At 46.9% G+C, this 10,028-nt stretch overlaps 1 long non-coding RNA gene and 2 other non-coding genes across 4 annotated transcripts; all 3 read left to right on the plus strand.

Moving 5' to 3' along the window:
• The first annotated feature begins 570 nt into the window (after window positions 1-570).
• On the plus strand, window positions 571-8,635 carry LOC143273059 (uncharacterized). Of its 2 annotated transcripts, none has more exons than XR_013050926.1 (5): window positions 571-762; window positions 1,006-1,263; window positions 1,955-2,038; window positions 5,423-5,519; window positions 5,607-8,635. It is a non-coding gene; the product is annotated as an uncharacterized LOC143273059 (long non-coding RNA). The 2 variants fall into 2 exon arrangements; XR_013050925.1 differs by having other exon boundaries at window positions 641-762; window positions 1,955-2,033.
• On the plus strand, window positions 3,462-3,579 carry LOC121829216 (small nucleolar RNA SNORA71). Its single transcript, XR_006071999.1, has one exon. It is a non-coding gene; the product is annotated as a small nucleolar RNA SNORA71 (small nucleolar RNA).
• LOC121829212 (small nucleolar RNA SNORA71) lies at window positions 4,479-4,612 on the plus strand. Its single transcript, XR_006071996.1, has one exon. It is a non-coding gene; the product is annotated as a small nucleolar RNA SNORA71 (small nucleolar RNA).
• Window positions 8,636-10,028: the final 1,393 nt, after the last annotated feature.

Consider the following 10,028-nt stretch of genomic DNA (forward strand, 5'->3'; position numbering starts at 1 on the left):
AGAGATCTGCCTGCCTCTGCCTCCGGAATCCTGGAATTAAAGGAGTGCGTCACCACCGCCTGGCTGTGCTTATGATTTTTAACGATCGAATTTTCTGGCCTATGTGTTTCTTGAGCCCATTAAAAAGCAACTAAGTTAGGGATTGTGTCTGTCTTATACCTTTTATTTCTAGTGCGTAGTCTGGCCCTTGATACGAAGTAGCTCCTCGGTAGATATTTTGGGTGGGCGCAAATCTAGATGGGTAGGTTAATGAAAAGATGAGTGAATGGATAGATGGATAGTCGGACAGGCAGACAGACGCATGCGTGGGGGGATGGATATTTAGGTACATGAGAAGACAGATGGGACGAAAGGATAGATGACAGATAAGAAGAGAGAAAGCTGATGTTCCACACATATTTTCTGGCACAATGGAAGCATGGACAGGTGGATGGAAAAAAACGGTTTGATAGAATGAAAGCTAGGGATGAGGAAGGAGAGCCTTGCTGGGGCATTAGCATTTCAGCTTTGCTCCCGCAGGGGACGCTGCAGAGCCACACGCACTGACAGTGCGCACATTGGTGCAGCTGGAGCCTGCGGCGCGCGCAGCCGCAGCTGTGTGGACACTGCGGTTGTTGGGGAGCGTCCTGCGCAGTCCCACACTGCAGCACTCACACGCACTTTACCTCACATCTCAGCTCGCCAGGTCACTTCGGATCTGCGCTCTTGGCCGCTTCCAAGGCCTCCAGTCTCCTTTAACCGGGGAAACCAAGGACCGCGGAGGTTAGGGTGCAGGTTTGATTCTCCCACCCTTGCGGACGGACTGTGGACTTCCCTGGGGGACTCGGGGAGGAACTCGGTGGTGGGCTGCGACCTCGGCCTCCCTGGGCTGATGGCCCAACCTCTGGGGAGGGAGCCTTTGGGGAGGGTGACCTGGGGACGCAGTGCCAGTGCGCCTGGGCGCAGGTGGAGGGTTGGGGGCTGAGCCCCGGTGCCATCCGAAGCCGCTTGTCGTTTTCCACACAGGGTCCTCTGACTGTTGACCCGCGGGTTCTGATCTGCATCCTTTCAAGTTGATGCGCCCAGGACCCAAGGACGCAGCACTGGGACTCCGGTGTGGCGCCTTGCAGTGACACCCCATCCCCAGTGCTTGCTTGGGCCTTGGCTGCGAGGCCCTCTTGACACCTCGAAGGATGACGAAGCTGGTCTGCGGCAGCCAACGCCCCTCCCCCCAACTCTTCGCACTCGCTGGTGGGCATCACGGCCCAGGAAGCAGGAGTCGAGGTAAGTGCTTCGGGTGCGCCTTGAAGCCAGAATGGCACCTAATAGCTTTCCCATGGGCACCAGCAGAGGGGTGGTGTGGACCTTAGCAAGGTTCTGATGACAGCCTGGCAAAGACCTGTGCAGAAAAGCCTTGGGAGTCTGGACTCAGGCCAGAAAAGACCCCAGGTCCTGTGTGAATATAGTTCCTTCCTTCTTAGGTTGGGAAGCTGCAAAGGCAGATCTGTATCTGGCTGCATGGCATCTCTGCAGTATCTGTGGTGTGAATGAAACCAGTTTCTCATTTTGACCCTAAACTGGTCTTCTTGTGGATGGCAGGTCGGGTCTTATCTGAAAGGATGATTGCACAGGTCTGAGGTCTTCGAAGTTGGCAGTTGGACAGTCAGCCAGTATTTTTCCATTTGGGGTTCTTTGACAGGAGAGAGGATAAGGAACCTTCTGGAACCGCTGTAGTGCATCAGAGCTTGCACAAAAGATCTGCAGAGTGCCCTGTCATAGATGATTTGTTCTTCCTGTGATGTTGCCAACGTTTTCTCTCCCCCCCCCCCGAGAAAATGCTGAGTCACGACTACTGTAGCCTCCCTTGTTTCTGGTCTATGTGGCCATTGCGCTGGGAATTCTTCATGTGCTGCCCAGGACCGATTTGAACAGGTGACATTTAGATGCTTATTTACATGCTTCTTGATTACCGCAGAACTGACACCTTGGTGCAGAGGGGCCACGAGAGGCATCTTCATCCTGCCAGGAAGCAGCTGGACCACAGTGCTCCCTTGGTAAGGTCTGTACTTAAGATGGCTGCCCCTCAGTTGTGTAGCTTGGTCTGTGTGTGGGGCTCCTAGCAGTGGGATCAGGACCTGTCCCTGGCGCTTGAACTGGCTTTTGGGAGCCTGTTCCCCCATGCTGGGATGCCTCACCCAGCCTTGATGCAGGGGGAGGAGCTTGGTCCTGCCTCAACTTGATGCATCATGCTTTGTTGACGCCCATGGGAGATGAAGGAGTGGGGGGGGGGGGATGGGAGGAGCCGGGAAGGAACAAGAGGAGAGGAGGTAGGGGGAAAATGGTCCATATATGGAAAAATAAATAAAAAACTTTAATAAAAACCAATCAATTAAAAAAAAAGATGGGGGCTGGAGAGATGTCGCAGTGGTTAAGAGCACTTGACTGCTCTTCCAGAGGTCTTGAGTTCAATTCCCAGCAACCACGTGATGGCTCACAATCATCTATAATGGTATCAGATTCCTCCTGGTGTGCATGAAGACAGAGCACTCATATACATGAATAAATAAATCTTAAAAAAAAAAAAAGATGGCTGTCCCCAAGGGATGCTCACAGGTCCCCAGGAATGGGATAGACTGGGAAGTAAATGGACAGAAGATGAAGGTGGCTGTGTCCAGTGCCCCCTTTTATTCTCCTTTGGGCAACAGATGTACATCTGATTGTCCTGCCTGCTTCAATCCAGAGTTCTGTGATCCTCCTTGCTTTGGTAGGCTAGCAGCAGGAGGTCTGAACCAGAAGCACCAAGGATGATGCTGCATCCTACCCCCCTGGACCCAGGTCTGTCTTAGGGTTTCTACTGCTGAGACGAAACACCATGACCAACACAGCTTGGAGATGAAGGGGTGTATTTGGCTTACACTTCATATCACTGTTCATCACTGAAGGAAGTCAGGACAGGAACTCAAACAGGGCCAGAACCTGGAGGCAAGAGCTGATGCAGAGGCCATGGAGGGGTGCTGCTTACTGACTTGCTCCCCATGGCTTGCTCCCTTGCTTTCTTAAAGAACCCAGGACCACCAGCCCAGGGATGGGCCCACCCACAATGGGTTGGGTCCTCCCCCATTAATAATCACTAATTAAAAAACTGCCCCTGGATCTTATGGTGGCATTTTCTCAATTGAGGCCCCCCCCCTTCAGATAACTCTACTTTGTGTCAAGTTGATGTAAGACTAGCCAGGGCAAGGCCTTATGCTCCAGAAAGCAGGACAACTAAGCTGTTTTCCTTAGGATCAGGAGCCCCCCCACCCCCACCCCCAGTTCCACAGCCTAAGAACTCTTGCTGTGAATCTTCCTCTGTCTCAGTGTTGGCAGTGTGGAAGGAATTTTTATAGGATTAGACGTACTTCTTAGGTCCTTATACTCAGCCAAGCTGGCTGCTCCTAGCTTCTGCATTTTACAGTAAGTCCTCTGCCCTCCCTCTCTGGCTCTGCATTTATAAGTGATCAGGGGGAACGCATGCCCTGGTCATTGGTAGTACAGGCAGAGGAAATGTGGAAAGAATCGTCCACACCCACGCCTTCCAGTGCTGGGGGCTTTCCCATACTGTGATTTCTGAACTCTGCATACATTTGGGCCCTAGGGTATTGTACCCATGTGTACATCATTGCTGTCATTGGGACTTCTGCTTCCTTCCCTGGCTATTAAGTTCTCCTAGATGGCCAGCAAGGTCATTGTCAGCCCACAGTGGCACATTTCCACACACCTGCTGTTTGCATCCATCTCATCCTGTTGGGGGTTACTTATATTAGTGGTATAATTGGCAGTGGCTGCCCCACTGCAGACCATACACAAAGTGCTTTTTAGGAGTCAGTGGGAACAATGGGTTTGTTCTTGGAATGAGAGCCAACAGTTTCGGGATGCTTACTGTCCGGTTACTCCTGTGCCAGCCCCTTTCCCCATCACCGCCATGCCCTGCTGTGAGCAACATCAAGGTGCTTGTCAGTCTCCTGTTGTTTGCAAGTGAATCCACTGTATACAGGAGCATCATGGGAGTTGTCAGAAACATTACAGACCCACCTATACTTGAGGTGGGTCTCCTGTCCAGTCCATTCTCTAGAGTATTGATCCCTTGCATCTGATACAGCACCATGCATGTTTCTAAGGGCTTCGAGTGATGATATAAGAATAGACTAGATGGGGGCGGGGCTGGGTCTGTCACTCTTGGGCAAAGACCCACTCAGAACTTCATTTTCAGTATTTGAAAAATAAAAGGATGACAGAGATGACTTTTGTTCCATTTGAGAGCATATGTCTGTCCCAATCCCTGCTAGTTCCCAGAGTCTCAGCCTAGGGACTAAGGACCATGAGGCTTTATGGGGCTTTTGTAGGAAAGAAGGACCACTGTGGGGGCCTGTGCTTGGCTGGGCTCTTTTCCTGGACTCAGGCTGCTGGCCTCTGGCATCTGCACCTCTTCTTGGCCTGATGTCTGTTCCTGTGTATGGACCTGCATTTAGAAGTGACCACGGGCTGCCTGTGCTCTGGTCATCCATAATGCAGGGAGAGGAGTTGCTGAAAGCCATTTCCCGTGTTTGAAGGGTCCTCCCCTATCCCTCTCAAATGCTGGCGCTTTCACACACTCCTGCTTCTGACCTGCGCAACATTTCAGCCCTCCCTGTGGGATGTGGGTTACTGTGTAAGAGTCGTGATGTGAGGCATCTTGTTTTCGTTCTGCCGCCGTTTTGAGACAGGGCCCTACTGTGTAGCTCTGGCTTGCCTGCCTCTGTCTCCCAAGTGCTAGGTTTAAAAAAGGCGTGTGCCACCATGCCTTTACAGGAGATATTTTGGCTTGGCCTTCTCAGCTGCTCTCCCTGCTATCAGAGACCACGGTTTTGACACTTTAGAATCTAGAAAAGCCAGGATGAATTACACATAATGGGTGATATGTACTTACCGCTACAAGGTTTTCATAGAGAAGCTATCTTTTTCTGTTTCCTTTTTTTTTTTTTTTTTTTTGAGACAGAGTCTCTCTTTGTAGTCCTATATCTCGCTTTGTAGCCCAGGCTGGCCTTGAACTCACAGAGATTTTCCTGCCTCTGCCTCTAGAGTGCTGGGATTAAAAGCGAACACCATCATGCCCGGCAGAAGCGATCTTATGGAGTCGGTGTGCCTGAGTGGGCCTTCAGAGAAATGTGATTCAATGGACAAAAGGAGATTTGTTTTAGGAAGAGGCATGAGAGAGATGGACTTTGAGGCTGAGGTGCAGGCCACTCATGACAGCATATAGGGAAGGCTGCTGGATGGAGGGACGTTGGTGGGAGGGGCCCTCAGAGTGAGCCTCCGGGCTGTGTCTTCGCCATTTTATGTGACTGATCAGTTGTCCTGTATGGAGCTGTTTTAGATGAATAGGACGTGCTTTCGTGTTGACTCTTTATCCCTCATTAATTAGGAGCATTCTCACTGACATCGGGATGGAAAGACCAAATCAGGAGGACAGCGCAGACACTAACCATCTCATCACGATTGCCTGCACGAGTCTCATCCAGGTGAACTATTGCCAGACTACTGGATCAGAATGTGCATTCTGAAGTGGAGATTTTAAGTTGCTAGCCTTGCCTGGTTTTCTGCTTTAGGCTATGGTGGCGGTGTCCGAAGGTGCCACATAGCGTGGAGAGCAAGGTCGCTGCCACTGGCTCACCATCAAGGAACATCTTTTTACTTTGGTGAGTATTCAGAGGGAAGGGCCTTGACTCTGGAGACTTGGGGACCAAAGTTAGAGACCCTTCAAGCAGGTTCTGGCACTCCCCTTAGAGCCACAGAATGCCATGTGGCCCTAAGGACCTTGTTCTCACAGGTGAGCACCAGGGATAATCAGGAATATTAAACGCGCAGTGTTGTCTCTTCAAAGGGAGAGACGTATAACTGTTTTCCACCCAGAAGGCTGGGAGTGGAGATGTTTAATATTCCGCTGACCTTTGTGCTATCTGTATGACCAAGACTGTGCCAGAGCCTCCCCCAGACCCTTAAGATGTAGTCGAATGTAGTCTACTAACCGGGTGGTGGTGGTGCATGCCTTTACTTCCAGGACTTGTATGACAGAGGCAGATGGATCTCTGAGTTCGAGGCCAGCCTGGTCTACAGAGTGAGTCCAGGACAGCCAGGACTACACAGAGAAACTTTCTGTCTCGAAAAAACCAAAAATAAATAAATAAAAGTTTTTAAAAAGATGTCGTGTGTAGTCAATCTATAGAACCCATCTTTCTGGAGATGTCAACATGTACTTTACAAAGAGTTTTGATGTATTGTGTGATGTGCTTAAATATACCTAAAATAAAATACCTGGTGTCAGACTCTTGAAGTTTGAACCAACACTTAGCCGGGCGGTGGTGGCGCACGCCTTTAATCCCAGCACTTGGGAGGCAGAGGCAGGCGGATCTTTGAGTTAGAGGCCAGCCTGGGCTACCAAGTGAGTCCAGGACAGCCAGGATTACACAGAGAAACCCTGTCTCGAAAACACAATAAAGTCAAATAAAATCAAATAAAAGTTTGAACCAACACTGGCTATTGAGTCATGTTGAACTAGACTGCCCTTTTGCCTCATTTGGACCATTACTCTGCTGCCTGTGGTGTCTGCAGAGACCCCCACAACTGGCGACCAACGGAAGGGACTCAACTCTGCGAGAAGGTAAGATTTTTCTTTTAATAGAATAGGAGTAGGAGTTCGGTGCCCTCACCCAAGAGGTCATAACGGTGAGTGAGAGAGTAAAATAAGCATGGCTTCTTCTCAGTCCTTCTCAGACAAAGCATTTTATACAATTACCGAGGTGTCTGTTAAGATCCGAAGGAACAAAACATTCAGAGCAACAGCTTCGCAGCTTGGTCCAAGTGTCTGTAAAATTCAATCCTTGGCTTCCTGAACGAGAAATTATTGATGTTGAACATTGGAAATTCAGCCAGATGGTGTGGTCTACAGAGAAAGTCCCAGGATAGTCAGGGCTACACAGAGAAAAACCCTGTTGAGAAAAACCAAAAAGAAAATTGGAAATGCATAGGAGCTAATGTAAAAAGGGCCCATAAAAGAGGAGATAAAATTCCTGTCAATTATTTTGCAAGCTGGAGTACAGTAATATATTGCCTGGACTCTCAGGAGGATCATTGAAAAAAGAATTTTTGTTTTCTCTGCAGGTCAAGTGGACTTCGCTGCTACTCTGGTTTCCTGGAGGTCACCCAGACAGGCTTGGTCAGGGCATGCTCAGTCTGATGGAACTCAGAGCATCCATCTAATGATGTACTCACAGTCTTAGCAAAATAAGGAATTTTATCTTGTCTTTACATAAAAAAATGGAGACTTTCTCACTTCAGGCTTTTCAGGCACTGAGAGACCAAACACCACCTAGATTCCTCTGTATTTATGATTGCTAAAATTTCATTTTTTTAAATTTGTATTTTTGTACAGCATAACAAAAAATTTAAAAATAGTAATGTGAACAAACTTAACATGGATTTAAGGGAAAAAATAGGGGCAAATTGGAATAAAAAAAAAGTTTTAGGATATTTCTTCTGGATAACACGGTGGCCAAGGACTGAAAACATTATTGCATGTTTCTCACATTTCCTTGGAGGGCAGAAGGGGTTAAACTGGAAATGCAATCAGTGTGAGTTAGATTATTTTAAAGTTTTCACCTAAAATTATTTTTGGTCCGGACTGAGAATCTGTGAAATGTAGTGAGAACTAGAGCCTTCTGGCAAGTTCTTCCTCCATGGAACCGGAGTGCTTTGATGATGTTCACATTTTTGTTTTGTTTGCAGTATCAGCTGGATATGTACTTTCATACTCACATAGGAAAACCCAATTGTTTTCTCCTTCAGGATTTTCTGTGATTGTTTCTCAGGTACTTCTGAATATCCTGTTACCTAATAGGAAAGTCTTCTCGAACTCAAAACTAAAATTGCCCTGAATTTTAAAGATCCCAAATCTTACATCAATAGCCTTAGGTCTAAACCTTTGAAAGTTAATACCCTTTGTGAATTATGTGGTTCTACTTATGTTTTAGGTTTGTGCTTGCCCTTGGTCTGACATAAATGATCAGACCCTTAGCCAGGGAGGAAGTGAGAGGAGGCTCGTGAGAGCCTGTCCTCTATTGAAGGCTTATTCTAAACAGTATTCCAGTGCATAAGTAGTAGTGAGTGGTTCTCACATCAGCTTGACATCTAGAACTAGGCTGTCTGTGTCTAGGGCCTTCTCTACTGACTTGTGTGTAGAGACCTGTGCTCAGTGTGCACCAAAGGCATACACAGTGCCTCTCCCTAACTGGTCAGCTACAGAGCACAACCCCAGCATGACATGGGGTCCTGGGGGGCTCCAGGAAAACACCATTGGATCATATCTAGAACTTTATTTTATCAAATAGCTCTTTAAACATTTCCTTCCTAGGACTCCCATTACAACTAAAAACTGAAAATGGACCTGTTTATACTAGGAAACACTTTAAAAATTTTCACAGTTTATGAAGTATTAATCATGTTACTGAAATCTCTTATAATCGACAGGGTCAAACTATTATAAAACAACACCATCCCCAGCACCCACAGCTGTCTCTCCAGCCATTAAAATAAATAAATAAATAAATAAATAAATAAATAAATAAATAAATAAATAAATTGAACACCAGATACTGATACACAACTTTAAATCTCCACATACTTTGCTACATTTAGCTATAATAACTTTAATTGTTTTCCACTTTAAAGAATTTAAAGTATTTTGCCCTAAAGGAGATACAACCTAAAGTATAGGTTTAAAAAAAATAAATCTAAAAACTAATCAATGGAAAGGGCCCGGTGTTCTAACATCGAGGCGAGGTTATGCTTATATCTTACAGAAAATAAATGAAGTCCCAGATGTCTCCTGCCCTGATACATCCAACGAGGACAGCATCCCAGAGACCACCAGACAAACGAAGTGTCCAGAGACAGACGACAGAGCCATCAAAAGGAGACGTCCCAAGAGGAAGAGTGAGCCGATAACTTGGGGAGACATCAAGACTTTAACTTGTCAAGCCAAGACTTTGGGGAAGCAGCAAGGACATAATACTACTGACCCCCCCAAAATATGTTTACTGGCTATATTACATGCTAATTCCCAGCTCGTCAGTGCAGAATCCAAATTCCTTTTGTCAGGGGGATAAAAGGCACATCTGTAATAGGAGAGTATGATGTTGTTTTACCATACTAAAAACTGTTTTTATCCTTTGGGACCAGTTGTCCAGACAAAAGAGGATATACAGATATCTAGTTACATGAATAGGGGATATTTTGGTTTTTAATACAAATGTAATAATATAGATTTTAGCATGATCAAGTACTCTTTAGAAAGCTCTGATAGTGGAAATTATAACTGTATAAATGAACTAGATGAAAAAGAATATCTGATGTATTGCTTACTAAAGTTGAACCAACACCTGCTACTGAGTCGTGTTGAATCAGTCGCACTGCCTTCTTGCCTCACTCGGACCATTTTTCTGTTGGCCTTGGTGGTCGCAGAGACCACCACAGCCATGGTGTGTAAGCCTTGGCTTCCTTTATTCCAGCCAAGTCTCCTGTGGCCAGGCTCTGTGGGCCAATAACTTGGGGAGACATCAAGACTATAACTTGTCAAACCAAGACTTTGGGAAAACAACAAGGACATAATACTACTGACCCCCCCCAAAATATGTTTACTGGCTATATTACATGTTAATTCCCAGCTTGTCAGTGCAGAATCCAAATTCCTTTTGTCAGGGGGATAAAAGGCATCTTGCCTGTTCCTGGGTAAGGTTTTAGATCCACACCTTGAAGTTTCCTATGCCCTGGGCCACCATCCTCTTCCCCACCTTAATACATTTTGAAGCGTGCCTGCTGCTTGTTCTTACCTTCTTTTGTTTACAGATACCCTGTTGCACCAGCAAGTGTGACTCACTGGGGAGTCACACTTGGTGGCACTTTTCTAAGACTTGATCGGGGACCGTGAGGCCGCCACAACTCCACCACATTTAGCCGAGGCTTGCTTCAGATTC

The sequence above is a fragment of the Peromyscus maniculatus genome, chromosome 4 (genome assembly GCF_049852395.1).
Source record: "Peromyscus maniculatus bairdii isolate BWxNUB_F1_BW_parent chromosome 4, HU_Pman_BW_mat_3.1, whole genome shotgun sequence".
NCBI classification, from domain to species: Eukaryota; Metazoa; Chordata; class Mammalia; order Rodentia; family Cricetidae; genus Peromyscus; species Peromyscus maniculatus.